The sequence below is a fragment of the Herpailurus yagouaroundi genome, unplaced genomic scaffold (genome assembly GCF_014898765.1).
Source record: "Herpailurus yagouaroundi ecotype Mexico unplaced genomic scaffold, PumYag 162, whole genome shotgun sequence".
Lineage (NCBI taxonomy): Eukaryota > Metazoa > Chordata > Mammalia > Carnivora > Felidae > Herpailurus > Herpailurus yagouaroundi.
In genome coordinates, this window is record NW_024412403.1 from 25654983 (window position 1) to 25675531 (window position 20549).

Consider the following 20549-nt stretch of genomic DNA (forward strand, 5'->3'; position numbering starts at 1 on the left):
GCCAAGATGCCCAGAGTGTGAGTCATCTTGTGCCATGACTGATGTATTACTTTGGCAGTCAGACATTATCCAGCCTGGAAAAAAGAAGTGCTGAAGTCCTTGGCAGTGACAGCTGTGTTTCTGTATGGAATACTGTGAACTTGAGAAATACGGTTCAATGAGAAACAGACCTAATCATCACTAGGGTCCTTTTCTTTATGACATAGGCTTTCAAGTTTTGTAGAATGAAGCTCAAATCAAAGATACATTTTTGAAGTACGTGTTAGTATTACACTTGTTTAAACTGTGTAGATAAAAAAACTAGCTAATTAATATATTGATAATAGAAAAGACTTAACCTAATGTGACTAATCATTTCCTTTGTAGAAATACAAAGCCCATATAAACCCATTATGTTTTCCTTTGCAACTAAAAACTCTAAATATGAAAAGAATAACAAAAATGGCATGTTAAAGGATGAGTTCAAATGTATTAATTGATAGTGTATTAATCTCTTAGGTTCTATGGCAAGTTAACAAAAGCCTTTGCAGATGGGGCAAATGATCTATATTTGAAGCTCTTCTTAGAGAAGAGGAATAATACAAAGATTTTTCAATTAAAAATTTTTTTACATTTTATTTATTTTTGATAGAGAGAGACAGAGCACAAGTGGGGGAGGGGCAGAGAGAGAGGGAGACACAGAATCTGAAGTAGGCTCCAGGCCCCGAGCTGTCAGCACAGAGCCCGAGGCAGGGCTCGAACTCACAAACCGCGAGATCATGATCTGGGCCAAAGTCAGATGCTTAACCAACTGAGCCACCCAGGCACCCCAAAGATTTTTCAATTTTAAGTAAATATAAATTTAAATTATTTCTTCCCTGTGTTCACATTAATATTTTAAATCTGAAAGTAGTTTATGAAGACACCAGTCACAAAAACTTTTAAACCCAAAATAATTATTGATTCCAAATAAAAAGTTACAAGCAATTGAGACAAATATCAGAAAAAAATAATCTAAGAATATGTTAAGAATGTGGGTTTCATCTGATTCAGAATGGAAAGCTTTTACCAAATGTTGGCATTCTTCTTCAACATTTATTCCAAATACAACTCAGTATTTTTCTTATGATATTAATTGCCTTTGGACAGAGACCAACTACACACACACACACACACACACACACACACACACAGAGCCAATAAGAAATTGGAGCTTAACAAGAACACTAACATTAACTCTCAGAGATGCTATGTACTTAGTTTCTTCACAGAGGTTTTAAAGACATTCTACTGGGGCGCCTGGGTGGCGCAGTCGGTTAAGCGTCCGACTTCAGCCAGGTCACGATCTCGCAGTCTGGGAGTTCGAGCCCCGCGTTGGGCTCTGGGCTGATGGCTCAGAGCCTGGAGCCTGGAGCCTGTGTCCGATTCTGTGTCTCCCTCTCTCTCTGCCCCTCCCCCGTTCATGCTCTGTCTCTCTCTGTCTCAAAAATAAATAAAAAACATTAAGAAAAAATAAAGACATTCTACTGACTTATAATTACATGAAAGAGAAATTAAGTCTAATGATAAAACATTTAAATGACATGAAGTTGAGAGAATTTAGAGTAAAGAGATGAGTTTGAAATATTATTTCTACAAAAGTCAACAGATAATTAAATTAAGACTGAAATAAACAGTCATTGAAAGAGAAAAATCCAGGGGTACCTTGGTTGGCTTAGTCAGTTAAGCATTTGACTCTCATTTTGGCTCAGGTCATGATCTCATGGTTCATGGGATCAAGCCCCTTGCTAATTGGGATCCTCTCTCTCCCTCTCTCTCTCTAAGTAAATACATACATACATACATACATACATACCTAAAGAAGAATCCAAATTTTTAAAAGAATGGCTTCAGGCTAGAAATTAGCACATATGGAATGGGATGTATTTGCCAAATGCCTATGAGTGAATCATTTACTTGTTTTATTCCTCATTCCTCTGCTGTGGAATGGAGTAAACACTTTCTTCCCTCTTTCTTCTCATGATTCCTTAGGCTTGGTTCTGAGATCTTCCCAAGTATGGGAATCACCTACGTGAACCATTTGAAAGACTGATTGCTGGCTCCCACATCACACCCAGAGATTCCAAGTCAGCAGGTTTGGAGTGGGCCCACTTTCTAACAAGTTCTCAGATGTCAGTGATAATCTTAATCAGGGACCACCTTTAAGAGCCACCACTTAGAGTAATAATTAACACTTCAGGTAGTATAGAAATTAAAAAAGAAAACAGTTGTGGAAAGTCTATTTCAAAGTGAAACAAAAGCCAACTGGAACAGTTCCCACTGGCCAAAGGTAAAACAATTTGAGCAATAAAATGAAAAAAGTAGTTTTGGAATATAATCCAAAGTATGAAATAAATATTGATGGGTCTATACTAATATGAATGATTGAATAAATAAATAATTGGGTGAAAATAAGCAACACTATACAGAATTTTTTAAGGTTTTTGGTGTCTTTTTAATTTTTTTTGACATTTATTTATTTTTGGGAAAGTACAAGTTGGGGAGGGGCAGAGAGAGGGGGGCAGAGGATCCAAAGCAGGTTCTGTGCTGACAGGCTGACAGCAGTGAGCCTGATGTGGGGCTTGAACTCACAAACCTTGAGATCGTGACCTGAGCCTAAGTTGGAGGCTCAACCAACTGAGCCACCCAGGTGCCCCTTTAGTAACTTTCTTTAAGGTTTATTGATTTTTGAGAGAGAGAGAGAGAGACAGAGTGTGAGCAGGAGAGGGGCAGAGAGGGAGACACAGATCCGAAGCAGGCTCCAGGCTCTGAGCTGTCAGCACAGAGCCCAAAGCAAGGATCGAACTCAGGAACTGTGAGATCATGACCTGAACCTAAGTTGGATGCCCAACCTACTGAACTACCCAGGCACCTCAACACTGTGCAGAATTTTAAATAATTTATGTAGATATTCTGCCATCAAGAAGATGAAGCATAACTTTAAGTGTGGCCTGCACATAGTGACTTCCTTCCAAAGAGTGCGACATGAACAAGAAGAAAAAGGAGTAACTTTCCAGTGAAGAAACCTGCCAAACACTATCTCATCAAATGATCAACATTAACATCATGTCAGTATGATGTCATGTTGACAGTTTGTATCCTTGATATAATGTGATGAAAATGGCACTTTACTTCTGTGATCTTCTTCCCCAAAACGCATAACCCCACTCTAATCATGAGGAAAAAACAAGAAAAATTCCAGTTGAGGGAGATTCTAAAAATATCTGAATCCTCAAAGCTGTCAAGGTCGAACTGTCATCCCGAATAAGGAAAGTCTAAGAAACTGGCATAACCAAGAAGAACTTAAGGAGAAATGAAGGCTAAATATAAATGTGGTATCTTAAAGAAGATTCTAGAGCATAAAAGGGGCATTAGGTTAGAACTAAGGAAATATGAATAAAATATGGATTTTACTTAATGACAATGCATCCATAATAATTAATTAATTATGACAAGTGTACCATAGTGAGGTTAACATGTAAACAATAGGGGAAACCGGATGTGAGGTATATGGAATCTCTATACTTTCTTCACAACTTCTTTGAAAATCTAGAACTATTATCATGTAAAAATTTGTTACTAAAAACAGCAGTGATGATGGAAGTGGTTAAGCAATTGAGAGACTGGGAGAAACAGGCTACCAGGTCATCTGTAGCCTTTCTGGTTTGCACTAAAACAGTTTCTAGCTACCCATGCCTGCACACACAGAGACAGAGACTAAGACAGTGACAGACAGAGACAGAAAGAGTAAGAAAAGACTGAGCGTGTCTCATTGGACTGTTTTAGTGGGTTTTTGGCTTTTTCCCCAAATCTGTTTCTTTTTCACTGGGAACTATCCTAGTTTTTACTTAGGTATCCACATCCTGTCTATTGAACCCGTAAATTTTTAATGAACTGAGGCTGCCTTAGTTTAAAGAGTGGGACATGTGGCTGATGTGACTGAAATTTAAGATATCAGCTGAATTTCATCAACAGAATAACAGATATTGACAAGCATAGGATGTAATTCAGACAGTAGGTCTGAACAAGACTAGCATCAGTAGATTCTGGGGAAGAAAAATCTATTGAATGATATGCTACACATACATGAAATCTGGAATAACTATTGCAAAATACCCAGCATAGTGGAGTTCAGCCTTTAGACAAAGTTGATACCACTGACAAAAGGAAGAAGAGAGGAAGGTAAGGAGGGAAGCAGGGAAAGAAAGAAAGAAAGAAAGAAAGAAAGAAAGAAAGAAAGAAAGAAAGAAAGAAAGAAAGAAAGAAAGAAAAAGAAAGAAAGAAAAGAAGGGAAGAAGGGAGGAAGGAAAAAGAATAAACATAGATCACAATAAACATAGATCAACTTAATATATTTTAATATATATATAATAATTTGGAATGCATTTTTAAAGAATAACAAATTATATAGCATTTAACCAATCTAGGTAAAATACACAAAATTTAAGCTATACTAAAATGTGGAAATAAGCTTGTTAGGGTAGTTTTGTAGCTATTAATAGATTATATTTACTTGGGGCAAACAATTATGTATTACATTTTACATTCCTTTTCCTCTCTAATATTTAAGCACAAAATTTCAAACTTTTGCATTGAACTGCTATCCATTCAACTCTACATTATTATGAGAAAATTCCAAAGCTTTTAAATGTTGTAATAATATTATTAAAATTAATTATATAATTTATAACATTGTGACCAAGTCACTCACTAAATTTATTTGTAAAGACAGCTAAACTATATGTAAAAACAGAAGACTTTCCAATTAATATCTGGCCAGAATTAATGAGAAGGCTTATTATTAAAAAAATGGCAAGGTCAACATCATAGCTGAAAATTTAGTAGCATACCTAAGATGATATATTGAATAATTTGAATTTTTCTGTTGTGAGAAAACATCCCTTTGGCAGCTGTCATTAACTGAGGATATTTCAAGGAGACTAATATGACCCGGGGACCCTGAGGAAGGAGCAGTGATGCCAGTCAGTCCCTAAAGATGATGGATGTAATTAAGCTTCAGGTAAAAATGTCTCTCAATGAAAGTGTAAGCAGGACTCAGTGAAATCATCAAAGTTCCTGAAATAAATACTCAAATTCACACAGGATGCTGACAAATATCTTTCTCTGAAATTTTTTTGAAATATAAAATGCTCATGAGTCCCTGGGTTTGTTTGAAAATGTATGCTTTTCACACACCTTCACGTGGAGGACAAAAAGGAAATAGCCACAATGCCGGGCGCACCTCCCTCTCCACTGTAAGGTTTGGAATTAGGAGAAGTGGCTCTTCTGTCTGATTTCATCAGTCTTGATGCTTTGGGAGGCAGATCTGTTACTTTCATCAGGAGAGCTGGGTGCAGTTTATCAGTGGCTGGCACAAGATATATGTCATGATTTACAGGGTTCTGATGCTCTAGAGAATTCTTTGTCTCTCTCTGTATTGAGCTCATGTTTGGAACTGTAAAGAAGCAAAATGATATAGCCATTCATTTTTCATTTCATTTTCCTACTTCAATTCAGATTGCAGCATCCCAATAAGCGGAGTCTGACAAATTTGACAAGTGTTTCAGGCATTCCGTAACGTAGACAAAGGTGCAACAATGTCTTTTAGGATAACAATGTTTTTGGGTGTTGTCTTCTTACTTTTATTTGTACTGAGACACTAAGAACAGAAGACAACAGCTTAACACATTATCCAACTTTATAGTCTCATAGAGTTAAAAAAATCATAACAAAACCTTATTTGGCCATTTTTCCATAATGACTAAACATTTGCAAACAAAAAATTTAGTGCACTTCACTTTAATCCTCTTACCAAAAATATTATGAAACGTAAGGCTTGATAAATTATTTACCTTTGACCTTGCAGTCTTAATTATCAAATTATTTAGTGTTACTCCAAAGAGTCATGAGGCTTTACCATCCATTTTTCCATTTCCATTATTATTATGTCTTTTATGAAATAAATAATAATTTAGGCTATTTTATTGATTTGCATGTTCTTTATATATATATAGATTATATACTATCTGTGCTTGTGATATTAAAATATATCACTCAGATATAATAAATAAACTAGAAAAGAATGGCCATTGTTTCACAGTTCCATTTGTCACAGTAGTTAGCTTTAGATTCTGCTGGTTTCATAGAAACCCTCAATAGACTTCCCTGTAGCAAGTTTTTAAATATGCCAATGTTTGTTAATTTTTAGAAGTTGGAGAACATGAAAAAGAAATGATAAAAACAACTTACTTAATATTTTCTTAAGTCACAGCACTCAGCAAGTTACGACAGCATCTATGAGTCTCGCTAAAGAGAACCTATAGACTACGGAAGTTTTCAAGCTTTTGTAGAGAATACTGCAGGCATCGGATGCTTCTAAGTGTTGTTTTTCTTCATTTTATCAATTTGGTAGCATTTCAGTGAATGAACATACCATTTTCACTGACTTTCTATATAATGTTAAAAATGCTTTTACAAATGCACTTTGCTTCCTCTGACCCTCTCTCCACTGAGACAGACCAACTCTCTCTTAATCCTCACAGATAAAATTCTCCTTAAATGTATACAGGTATATGTATGTGTGTATGTGCTTATATACTATTCTCCAGTGATGTGTTTTATTTTGTCTTTAGAGGCATGACTTAAAGGGACAACATCTTTGGTCTGCTCTGTCGTTTGTTTCTTTTCTTTTCTTAAGAAAAAAAAAATGTCTTTCTTTTGCTTATCACATTATGGCTAAGGTGTGGAAGTTGCTTCAAGAAGGGATTAAAATGTGGGCAGTTTGTTTGGAAATGGGGTGGAGGTTGACAGCATTCAATTTGTTGACTGTCCTCAAATTGTAGTAATTTGGATTTTTAAATTTGGATTGTGCCTCTATTTAAATAGCTTGAAACAACATTCAGATAGCAAACTGAGTGTTTGAATTTAAGGCTAATAGAGACTTATTTTTCTTTTGAGGGAAGATCTAAAACCCTCTAGAAGCTACCCTTGGCGTCTCCACTATTTAGATGATAAAAAGGTACAAACTCGCAGTAATCATGGTGACCTGGGGGCCACATTCACTCTCCTTTCATGGACAGGACGTGATCTTTCGGCCCTGGCCTTAGACGGAGAAGCCTGACAGCTTTCTGACCTTGCTTACTCCAGGGACAGACTGTCTTTAGCTGCTCTGAAAGATACTGCCTTGCCCTAAGCCCCTCTGGTCTGTGTATTATGCAGTGTGACCCATGTTAACACGTGGCACTTTTACTATCGATTTTCCTCCTTGTGTATTTAGTTCTGCCCTGTCAGATGTAGATAAAAATTATTACATATACTGAATTTACCTAGTAACTAACACCGTGACTAGATTCCAAGTGTATAAAAGTGCTTACAAGACTTTAATAAAGAGTGCTTCCTTCCATTTTAGGTTTAGCTCTACTATTCAAGTCTTGCCTCAAGAATACATTGTGAATATATAGCAAACAAATCTGAATTTGCCTTGAAAATTGTACTTAGAAATTTGCCCAAGAAACTCTGTGTGTTTGATGGTCCATGACTGCCCTCCACAGGGTGCAATGCAGACATTTTTTTTTATTGTTGTCTCTGTTTAATTTTCTTGAGTGTTCTGTCTAGGATCATTTCTGTATTAGAGAAAATTCATAAAGGCTTGAAAAGAAATTAAATTCCTTGATCTAATTTAGTGAAGGTTTAATCATTTAAGTTAGGAAGCAAATGTCAATGCTAGCCTAACCCTCACTCCCACTGTACATCATCCTGCTGCATCCAATTGCTTGATAAGGAGCTTCTGAAAAATGCTATTTTGCTTCTTAAACAACAGGTAATGGATTTTTAAAAGTTTTTTTTTCATCTCTTCTTTCTGTAGGAAATTGAGTTAAAAGCGCAAATGTTGGCAATTACTCTTGTACTCCATGGCATTTGTTTGGAACTAGTACTTAATAAATCTACTACAGAATTAATACTTTTCTAGACCATTTATCCCAAGCCCCCTGCTTACATTTCTCATAAAATAGATAGATCTCCTGACTCTTTCAAAGGAAAATTGTGGGATAGAATTTAACCAAGAGAGAGCAATGATCCAAATATATTCACACTCACTCATTTTGTAAACTAATAATTTGATATGGAGAGAAAAAAATCATTGTACCTTGGCGGGATAAAGAGAAGAAATAAACAACATCCACATTAGAAGGTAATTTCTTTCAAACAAATAATTATTGTTCTGTTAGTTCCTAAGAGTCAGTCCTGGATCATGTGCGCTGAGAGAAGTATTAAGCAAACCAAAAAAGAACCCAATGTTTTGACCAAAATGGCTCTCTCATAATAACCACTGAGAATCTGTTATCATTGTAAGAGCAGATGCTGAACAATAACAAATATATTCCTCTGAATATTTAAGAAAAGGAAGTCTTGCTAGCAACACCAGTGCATGTCAATGTCACGTTCAACATTAGACAGCCCAGTATATCTCTATTCTTTCCAGCATCGTCCCTGATCTGATCAAGCCTGAAGACCAGCCATGCTGAGACTCATGCAGCCCCAGGTTGCTTCCTGAGCCCTGAAACAGGACTTCTCCTTTCACAAGCAAAGCCACAAATGCCACACAGAGGCTAGGAGTGAGAGGAGCAATATATCCCCACATTGGTAAAATACACACACACACACACACACACACACACACACACATTTACTTGATATTGAAGAACATTTAGTTACCCATAAATTTAATTTCTTCATTAGACAGAGTTAAAGACAAAAATAAGGATGCTGACCAATGAAAGAAACAAAGCTCTGCCATGACCACGGTAGCTGTTAGATCGTCTTCAAAAAAAGGTAACTTAAGAACTATGCATTTTAGTTAATTGCATAATGACTGCCAGAATCAATCTATAAATTAATTTTAAGAAATTTGTGAAGGTTAGTTGTGTCCCATAAGTGTTTTTAATAGAAGACAGAACATTTATAAGCAATAGGGTCCCAGGCTTCTGTCTTGCAGATATACCATCTGGAACAGGCAGCTTTCAAGGTTACTGAATATGGGGAAGAGAAGCCTGGAGGATATTGCAGGACAATTCTTAAGAACAAGGACTGAAGTTGGCTTGCATCGCTTCTGCCCACAAACTATTGACCGAAACTTAGCCAGTAGCACACCATCTTGACTGCGGGTTGGGTGGACAGTAATACGATAAATGTCTTTCTGTGTCCTCAAGAGGAGGAAACCTTGTCTCTGTCCCACTTTTCTCTATCAGATAAATACCTAAGTGTAATCAAAGCACAACGTTTTCACTTTGGGTTAATTTTCCCAGTATAATAAATAATAAATCATATAATAATGGTAATAAATCATCATTGTTTTCCTTGGCACAATCTTTTTTTTTAAATTTCTCAATATTTTATAATGCAAGCACTTAAATTTTTAAATGACACCCTTTCTTTTGTCCTCTTATTCCAAGCCCATTATCTAATAAGTAAATGCTTTCCGAGGTTATTCCTAAAGTAACAAAGCTGTGGGGAAATATATTAAAGTTTAATTTGAGATACTTCACTTATTTAGGTAGAAGAGTTAAGAAAAAAAAGCCCTTTAGGGGCACCTGGGTGGCTCAGTCGGTTAAGCATTCGACTTCTGCTCAGGTCATGATCTTACAGTTCGTGAGTTTGAGTCCCGCGTCAGGCTCTGTGCTGACAGCTCAGAGCCTGGAGCCTACTTCAGATTCTGTGTCTCCCTCTCTCTCTGTTCCACCCCTGCTCACATTCTGTCTCTCTCTCTCTCTCTCTCTCTCTCTCTCTCAAAAATAAAAAAAAAAGATTTTTAAAAAAATTAAAAGAAAAAAAGAAAAAAGCCCTTTGGAGCACTTACTGGGAACTAAGCACAGAGAACACTTACCCAAATTTTATAATAATGGGATAAAGCAAAAACAGTCCTTGTCAGTTTAATAGAATAATCATCACCAGAGAGAATTCTGTTGGCTTTGAGCTTCAGAGCAAGGCATGTTTATTGCTTGATTAAATATTAATGTGATTAGAGGTCATGCTCTTTGGTAAAATCCCATTAGTAACACACAGTAGAGTAAAAAACATTCAACTTCAGCATTATTTGTAATACATTTAGAACTATATGATTCATAGCTAAAAACAAACAAACAAAAAAAAAAACATGAAGACTTGAATTTACTTGCATATAGAAGCCACAGACCAAACACTGTCATGATGTAGTAATGTCAGACTCAAGGGGAGATTTAATATGCAAGAGATAAAAAAGGGAGAATTTCCTTCTTCTGACATCCTAGACAGTGCAAAACCATATTTCATGCCTAAGTAGATCAAATTGCAGTTAAGTAAGTACATGTGTCTGTATTAACTAATCAACCATTATGATTATACAGACTAATTAGGTAGAGTTGAATTGTAGCCTCTCATAAACTGCTGATTAGATAGTACGAAGTAAAATCTGAAGTCTTGGCTCTAGTAATAACTCACCATGTGAACACAGATAAATGAGTAATGTTCACAGTCCCTCCATTTCTCTAGCATCAGGATAATACCTACCTGAACCTGATAGTGTTCGGACATTTTTAATAATGAATGTTACTCAAAGTGAATGAAGGTTCAAGTAGGAACTATGAAAAAGATCAGTAATGACTATACAGGGTAAAGACTGCTTTTCTATGGTGTCTCTGATATTTTCCATAAATACCAAAATGTAAACCTAAAAATATTGAATTATTAGTTAAAAACACATTTGGCAATTAAGAACTAAGCTGCCATGTTAGGTCAGTTTCTAGCTCAGGGTTTATACTGGGGAGGCACTTAGAGATTCATTTCAATTGCTATTATTAAAAAAAATCTCTATTCTACTTTATATGAGGGCCCTTTTTTATATAAAGTTTTCTATTTGAACAATCACCTTTGAACTTTTCTGAGGAATTTCTCTTTTGGTATCATCATGTAATTGAGTGTATTTTCTGATGAGATAGCTGGAATCCAGAATTATAGACAATTAACTCTTTAAACTTATTTTTTATTCATTATGGTCTCGGGTTAATATAGTCTAAAGATTAAATCACACATAATTTAAAGTCAGATACCTCTTAAAACCTGGTATACACATAATTTTTTTTCTTCACAGATTTAAATAAAAGGTGCTATGGAAATTAATGCCTCCTTCTTTAGTTGTATCTTGAATCACATGAGTATGAATGAAATTGGGGTAATATTGTTACTTGAGAAATAAAATAAAATTCCACTACTGGTGTTCCCACAAATAAGAATCTGGGGATTTAAATGAACAAGATAAGCCTCTAAATTAAAACAAGATCTAACTCAATTAAAATTGATACCTCTTCCCAAATTGTGTAAGGGAATACTGCATTTCACACAGGAACACTATATCACACATACATCATATAGCAGCAATTCATTTCAGACCCTTAACATTCTACTCTTCAAAGGGGTCCATGACTCCATAAAGGATCTGACTGACAGTCCTAAAGACCACTCGCTTCAGTGTATCTATAACACAGGCATCCACTGTGGAAATTTCACCACAAACCGGCATTTATGTGTGAACTATACACATCCTGAACCGATGACAACAGGGTATTTGTTGCACTTGGTTTCCAGGGAAACGACACTTTACAGGATCCCCACTTATCCTGCTCCACGCGAAGCTGCCTTACAATCGCCTTCAAAGAGCCCTTGTCTCCATCTGTGAGCTGCAGGTAAGGCGCTGTGATGGCTGCTGCTAATGAGCTGACTCGCCTCCATCAGGGCAAGCCTAAATTTATTTCTGCTGTCCCCGTAGGGAACTGTCAACCAGGAATATGAGTGAGAGGAGAAGAAATTATTGCCCCCTCCCAGGAGCATGGCACTCTCTCTAACACACTTGCTAATTTGATAGTTACAATAAAGGATGGATAGTTAAGGGGAAAAATCCATGTACATTTGCCAGTACTGCAATGTCAGCTAAGCGTTTCCTTCCTAACTTTCCCAGGAGCGGCTTCCACCCGCCAAGCTCTCTGCATGTGCCTGTGACTCTTCCTTTGTCAACTGTGCTTGCTCCTAATTGCGGATTTCACATAGCATACCCTTTCCAGGAGTCTGTGTTCCCTTGCCCTTACTCTGTGATTGACAAGGAAGAATTTTAACAGAAGTTACTGAAAACGCAAAAACACATGTTTGAGATCATTGGGTAAAGCCAATTTTTGTTATGGTAGTACTCATTAATGGGCCACTGCAATGAGAGTATTAATGGCAGGTGTCCTTTGTTCCTTGGGTCACATGCCAGGGCCATTATACTGTGAAGCAGAGTCACAGTAGGTTATGCTAAGGAAGCCTGATTCTGAGGGACAATTAGAGACATTCCGCTGAGATTGGAGTAAATTGGTGAATGATAGTATGTTTCTAGTTCAGTATCTTGGGGACTATTAGATTCTACTTGGAGGTACACTTGAAAATGATTAAGTGTAGGGCAATAGAATTGTTACTAAAGATACCCGAATGGAGGAAGCATTGTACAAGACGGAATTGAGAAAAGTAAGGCTGCTGACTAAATTTACAGAATGTGAAACAGTTGGTATCACTTGAATTGTACCCTCATTTACACACCTGCTACCACTCATCTAACTGGACTTATTGTCTCCTATAGAACAATACATACTCTAGTTTGGGAGGACTCATACTATTCAATTAGGAGAAAATGATGCTGAGATTTAGATCATTCAGGCTTCTAGAAGCAGCTTACTTCCTTAAGAAACCTTGAAGGAGGCCACAGCGTACATTAATACGATATAAGATCAGAAAGGGTGCATGGGACATAATAGGCATGTTATGTGTGTATCTGTGTGAGTATGTATATATGTGTATGTGCACTTAGACACCTGCATACAAAAGCTTCAGGTTCTGAAGTCTGTTACAGTAAAATTATAATACAAAAAGTACTTTTTTCCAACACAACTGAGAGTAATCACTATGCCAGCATAGCAAGAGACTAGCTAATGGAAACAGAAGCAGACATAATAATGTATCTGAAAGACAGGTTGAAAGGTGAATGGAATGAGAATCCCTAAAAAATAAAAAACGTGATTTTATGGATGGAAAAGAAAAAAAGCCATCTGTGGAGAGAGAAAGAAAATGTTCCAGCAAGGCCATCCTTACCCTTTCCCCTTCAAAACCTTATTTTTTTTTTCCAAATGCCAGCGTAGCATTGAGAGAAGAAATTACAGGTTCTCCTTAAAAGACAAGTCCAATGAGGTACACACTGGTGGGCATTTTGCAATACACTGAGGACCTTACAAAGACTTCAGAAGCACTGACAGTTCTGAAGACAATTTAACCTAGTGTCCTGAAGTGAAGTTCTGAGAGTATCAGTCAGGATTCTCCAGAGAAAGAGAACCAAGAGGATATAGATACACATCGGGAGATATTTATTATGGAGTATTGGCTTACATGATTATGGAGGCTGAGAAGTCTCACAATCTGCTGTCTGCAAGCTGGAGAATCAGGAAAGCCAGTAATGTAGTTCAGTCCAAATTGAAATGCCTGACAATGAGGAGAGCCCACGGGTATAAATCCCGGCCCAAGGCAGGAGAAGACCAACATCCCAGTTTGTGCAGACAGGCACAACGTGAATGCTTCCCTCCTCTACCTTTTTGTTCTACTCAGGCCCTCAGTGGATTGCAAAATGCCCACCAACAATGGAGAGGACAATCTACCGAGTCTACCAATTCAACTATTAATCTCATCTGGAACAACCTTCACATATACACCCAGAGATAACGTTTAATCTTTTATGCACCCTGTGGCATAGTCAAAGTTGACACATAAAATTCACAATCACCCTGAGGTAGGTCACATAAGAATTCTTTGCTTTTTATTCTAAGTGGGATAAAATAAAGGATACACATAAACGTAATTTTGGAGAAATGGGGGGAAGGGAAGTAGAATTTCACCTCCATGAGAAATGGATTTGGCATACATTGTTCAATACGCAGTAATCAACAGACACCATATTTTGTCTGTATATCAGCCTTTTCTCTATTTTTTGGTCAAAGATGATTATTTTTCTAGGCAAAATTACTTCTGCCCCCCGTGTGGCAACTTTCCCCTCCTTTTCATCTGGATCCTCTCATTCTGTCTAGTTATATTCCCATCCAACAGTGTATAATCTTGGAGGAAATTCACCACATGTCTATTGATGCAACTTCCCCAAAGGGAAGTTTTAAGTAAACAAACAAATAAGGTATTTCTTGTCTTAAATGAATCAGAAAATGTTCCTCAGTCAAGCCTCTCTGGAGAAGACCACTCCAGGATGTTCTCTGATTGCTCTGCCAAAAGGAGGAGAATATTTATCTTGGTGCCATCAGAAATTTTAGCTTCCATAAGGATCACTGACTACATGTTTTCCATTACATAAATTTCCAATCAGAGAGTTCTATCATAAGAATATTCTCTCCTATACCTACTCTCAGAAATGCTAGGAGAGTTGAATTGGTCAATTATACTATACTCCAAGGAAGATGTGCCTAGGGAATTTTTTAAAAAATGAACTACCCTTGCTGTTTTATATATACATATTAGCTTTTACAATGACTCTGTACGTAGCTGTCTCAATTAATTTTGGTAATTAGACAGGATATAAATTAAGCAAATAATGAATCATCAAAATGTTAATGCATGTGGTGAATTCCTACATACACCTAGTGGAGGGAATAATTTGTCTTGAGGACACCATGCCATCAGTGAAGTTTGATATTTGTAACATTTAAGAACATTTTTTAAAGTTTACTTACTTTTGAGAGAGAGAGAGACAGAGAGTGAGAGGAGGAGGGACAAAGAGAGAGAGAGAGAGAGAGAGAGAGAGAGAGAGAGAGAGAGAGAGAGACAGAATCCGAAGCAGACTACAGGCTCTGAGCTATCAGCACAGAGACCAACCAACACGGGGCCCAAACCCACAAACTGTGAGACGGTGACCTGAGGCAAAGTCAGATGCTTAACCTACTGAGACACCCAGGTGCCCCATATTTATAACATTTTAGAAATGAATTCACTGTTGATTTGTATGACCTTAGAGTTTCGAAAACATCTAAGGCTTTGGGTTTTTTTTACCCATTCTTTGATTTTGCACTTGGTTACACAGGGCTTTCTATTTGTGACTCTTGTTTTAAAATAAGTTATTTATTTAAGTTATCTCTACACCCAACGTGGGGCTCAAACTCACAACCCTGAGATCAAGAGTCACATGCTCTTCTGACTGAGCCAGCCAAGTGTCCCTTTATTTATCGTTCTTAAATGTTACTGTATTAGATTCATCTTATAGATCCAACATAATAAAGTATCTTTTTGGAACTTGATGATGAATCCAAAATCTAGTATCAGGAATGCTGTTGTCTCCTGACAAAAGCCCAGTTTGCATTAATTTTGGGTTTTGCCTGTCAATCTGAATTAGAGATCCAAATGAAGCTGCAAATATGGCCATTTGTGCAAATATGGCTATTGTACTATTTATGTTTTCTTCCCATAACATTTGTTGAGTGTTTCTTTGGGTAATACCCATCCCACCCACTCCCTTTTCATTTCCTCCCCACCCTGGCTAAGTAAAGGAAATATGTCTTACTCATACTTGCATGCTTGGTAATATTTAATAGTGACATATAGTGTTGATCAAAAAACATGTTCATCCAAACATTTAAAATGTACATGGTGAGCTCCTACTCTGCTTTAGGCACTGTGCTGTGTGCTTGATATAAAATGAATGAATGAAACACAGAATAAAATTGGAGAACAGAATTTCACAGCAAGATGGCAGGCACATGAAGCGTTAGGAAACAATTAAAAAGTGCAATTACAACAAAAAGCAATGAACATGTGTCAAATGTTAAATCGAATTGAAATAATCCTGTCTGCCCACCTCCTCAATTATTTTTAGTCCTGAGTTCCCTAAATACCAAATGGTAGTATGAGGTCCACAGAAAATTAATTTCCTTCCCACCCTATACCACGCTCTTCATAGATATCTCCTCACACAAAAAGTGGTTTTCAATGTAATCATATTATATTATATATTATGTATATTATATTATTTATAGCATATATATTATATTATATTATGTTATATTATATTATATTATATTATATTATATTATATTATATCATATTATATTATTAATCATTAGTATTTGAGGAGATAATTGATGTTCTGTATAGTTCACATTCAAATTCCATTTCATCTTAAAAGACCTCTTTCTGTCTTGGACATGTATAGGATGGCCCAAAGTTTCTACAATAAAATTTTGCTAACCACCACCACTTTTTTTACAATACAATCTAAAATACTGTCCAAGGTACAATCAAATTATTGGGAAGAGATAGATGATATGAGTTTTCTCATATAAAACCCTGAAGGAGGAAATAATTGCAGTATATTGATGTAGTTATTGAACAAATATGTGTTCAGCACCTGCCACATATTTGTTACTCATTTTGCCACATATTTGCCAAATGTAACACAAAAATAAAAACTCCTGCCCATGGAAGCTAAATAAAGTATAAAAGCAGAAACAATAATGTATGTTCTTTGTCTTCAATGATCCCTGACTTTAATGGAGGAAATAGAATCAGGAGCACAGTTATGACACTATGTTGCACCCGCAGAAGCAGAAATATATACAGGGTTTTATAGATACAGAGAATAAGTATATACCCTGTTTGCAGCACTAAGTTAATGACCCAACTTCCCAAGTATCTGGAGTATCTGGAGAGTCATCTCAAAGTGACCTTTGAGAGGAGTTTCATAAATTGGAAACTTTAGTCCTACTAATAGCTGTTAAAAGGCCATTTCAGGAGCCCGCATGTCTCAGTTGGTTAAGCCTCGAACTTCGTCTCAGGTCATGATTTCATGATTCGTGAGTTTGAGCCCCTCATGGGGCTCTGTGAGGAGCCTGCTTTGGATTCTGTGTCTCCCTCTCTCTCTCTCCCTCCCCTGCTCGCTCTCTCTCTTTCTCTCTCTCAAAAGTAAATAAACATGAAAAAAACTTGTTTAATTTAAAAAAAAATAGGCGCATTCCATGCAGAGGGTCAACATGACCAATGTCAAAAGGAAAAAAGTTCTAAAATCAGGAAGACCAATTAAGGCACGTATGGCAAGAGTTTTAGGAATATATGAATTTACCTGAACCAGGACAAGAGATAAAGGTGTGGAAAGGAAGCAAGAGATTCACAATGATTTTAGGTGTTTTGATTAAGGATGGAGTTCAGTGAGGAAGAGATTTGAAAGCTAATTTCCATGTTTTCAGATTGATTGCGTAGATGATTCCCAAACAGAACTTCCAATCAAAAGTGGTAATCGATTAAAATTTAGCAGACATTTTGATACCCTACGATTTCAGGATGGTAAGACTTAGGACAAATGAGCCCCTCAGCAGGTCACAACAAACCTTGAGAAGCCTCCTATATTTCTTCAGATGCATGTTATATATTTTCATTTACTATGAATGATGTGGCATGGGAAAAGTTTACAAAGAAATTTTACGGGCAATTTAGACACAAATAATAAGAATAATTTTCTCTGTCCAAACACCATCCCATAATAAATCTTTCAGAGAGAAACATTGGTTGTATTTCCCCATTATTGAATTCATATTCATAACATATACATGTGTATAGTGGATACAATTAAGTTTTTAAAATATAATTCTGTTTGTTTTTAAATGTTTATTAATTTATTTTGAGAGAGAGAGAAAGAGAATGCAAGCAGGGGAGGAGCAGAGAGAGGGAGAGAGGGATTCCCATGCAGGCTCCACGCTCAGCATGGAGCCTGCAGCGGGGCTCAATCTCATGAACAGCAACATCATGACCTGAGCCTCTAAATCAAGAGTCAGAGATTAACTGACAGAACCACCCAGGTGAACCCAATTTTAATTCTGTTTTAAGAGAGTTACATAGCTTTAAGTCCTGGAAGAAATCCATTATAACAGTCCATAATGGGACTTTAAAAAATCTAAAATATTTTTTTTGAGGGAGGAGCCAAGATGGTAGAACAGCATGGAAGTTCTTTGTGTGTCTCACATCTATGAAATACAGCCAGACCAAACTAAACCATCCTGCACACCTAGAAAACTGATATGAGGATTAACACAACAATCTGGACAACCTGAACCACAGAACTCAGCTAAAAGAGAAAAAATTCAATTTTATTTTTAATTTCTATTAAAATATTTTCTTTAATTTTTTCCAGTATATTTTTTACGTTTGTGTAAATTTTCTCAAATTCTCTTTTATCCATCATTTCATTTTAGTCTACTTCCGTGTAATCATTTCTTTCAAATTTTCAAATGATTTCCTTTTTTTTCTTTCTTTCCCCTTTTTTCTCTAATTTATGAAGCCCCTTTCAAAAAACTCAAACCAAAACACACCTAGGATCTAGCATCATTTATTCCATTTGTGTCTGTTTTTAATTTTTCAAATTTTAATATTTTTAATTTTAATATTTTTTTAATTTTAATTTTTTACCTCATGAATTCCTTTTCTCCCTTTAAAATGACAAAACAAAGAAATTCACTCCAAAAGAAACGACAGCCAGGGACTTAACCAACACAGATGCAAGCAAGATGTCTGAACAAGAATTTAAAATCACAATAATAAGAATACTAGCTGGAGTCAAAAATAGATTAGAATCCCTTTCTGTGCAGATAAAAGAAGTACAAGCTAGTCAGGATGAAATAAAAAATGTTATAACTTAGCTGTAATCTCAAATAGATGCCACAACAGCAAGGATGCATGAGGCAGAACAGAGAATCAGGGATATTAAGGACAAACTTATGGAGACTAATGAAGCAGAAAAAAGAGGGAGATTAAGGCAAAAGTGCACAATTTAAGAATTAGAGAAATCAGTGACTCATTAAAAAGGAAGAACATCAGAATCATAGGGATCCCAGAAGAGGAAGAGAGAGAAATAGGGGTAGATGGGTCATGTGAGCAAATCATAGTGGAAAACTTTCCTAACCTGGGGAAAGAAACAGACACCAAAATCCAGGAAGCACAGAGGACCCCCATTAGATTCAACAAAAACCGACCATCAACGAGGCATATCATACTCATATTCATAAAATAGTCAGGCAAGGAAAGAATCATGAAAGCCTCAAGAGAAAAAAAGTCCATAACCTACAAGGGAAGACAGATCAGGTTTGCAGCGGACCTATCCACAGAAACTTGGCAGGCCAAAAAGGAGTGGCAGGATATATTCAATGTGCTGAATCAGAAAAAATATGCAGACAAGAATTCTTTATCCAGCAAGGCTGTCATTCAAAATAGAAGGAGAGATACAAAGTTTCCCAGACAAGCAAAAATTAAAGGAGTTTGTGACTACTAAACCAGCCCTGCAAGAAATTTTAAGGGGGATTCTCTGAGAGGAGAAAATATTAAATAAATAAACAAACAAACAAACAAACAAACAAATAAATATCAAAAGCAACAAATACTAGAAAGGACCAGAGAACACTACCAGAAACTCCAACTCTACAAGCAACATAATGGCAATAAATTCATGTTTCAGTACTCACTCTAAACGTCAATGGACAAATGCTCCAATCAAAAGACACAGGGTAACAGAATGGATAAGGGAACAAGATCCATCTATATGCTGTTTACAAGAGACCTACTTTAAAGACACCTTCAGATTGAAAGTAAGGGGATGGAGAACCATCTATCATGCTAATGGTCAACAAAAGGAAGCTGGAGTAGCCATACTTATATCAGACAATCTAGACTTTAAAATAAACACTGTAACAAGAGATGAAGAAGGGCATTATATTATAATTAATGGGTCTATCCACCAAGAAGACCTAACAATTGTAAACATTTATGTGCCAAATGTGAAAACACCCAAATATATAAATCAATTAATCACAAACATAAAGAAACTCATTGATAGTGATACCATAATAGTAGGGGACTTCAACACCCCACTCACAGCAATGGACAGATCATCTAATCAAAAAATCAACAAGGAAACAATGGCTTTGAATGCCACACTGGACCAGATGGACTTAACAGATATATTCAGAACATTTCATCCTAAAGCAGAGGAATATACACTCTTCTCCAGTGCACATGGAACGTTCTCCAGAATAGACCATATACTCGGACACAAATCAGCCCTGAGTAAGTACAAAAAGATCGAGATCATACCATTCAAATTTTCAGACCACAACGCTATGAAACTCAAAAACAACCACAAGAAAAAATTTGGAAAGGTTACTTGGAGACTGAAGAACATCCTACTAAAGAATGAATGGGCTAACCAAGAAGTTAAAGAGGAAATTAAAAAGTATATGGAAGTCAATGAAAATAATAACACCAAACCCAAAACCTTGGGATGCAGCAAAGGCAATCATAAGAGGAAAGTATATAGCAACTCAGGCCTTCCTAAGAGAGAAGAAAGATCTCAGATACACAACCTAACCTTATGCCTTAAAGAGCTGGAAAAAGAACAGCAAATAAAACCCCAAACCAGCAGAAGACAGGAAATAAAAAAGATC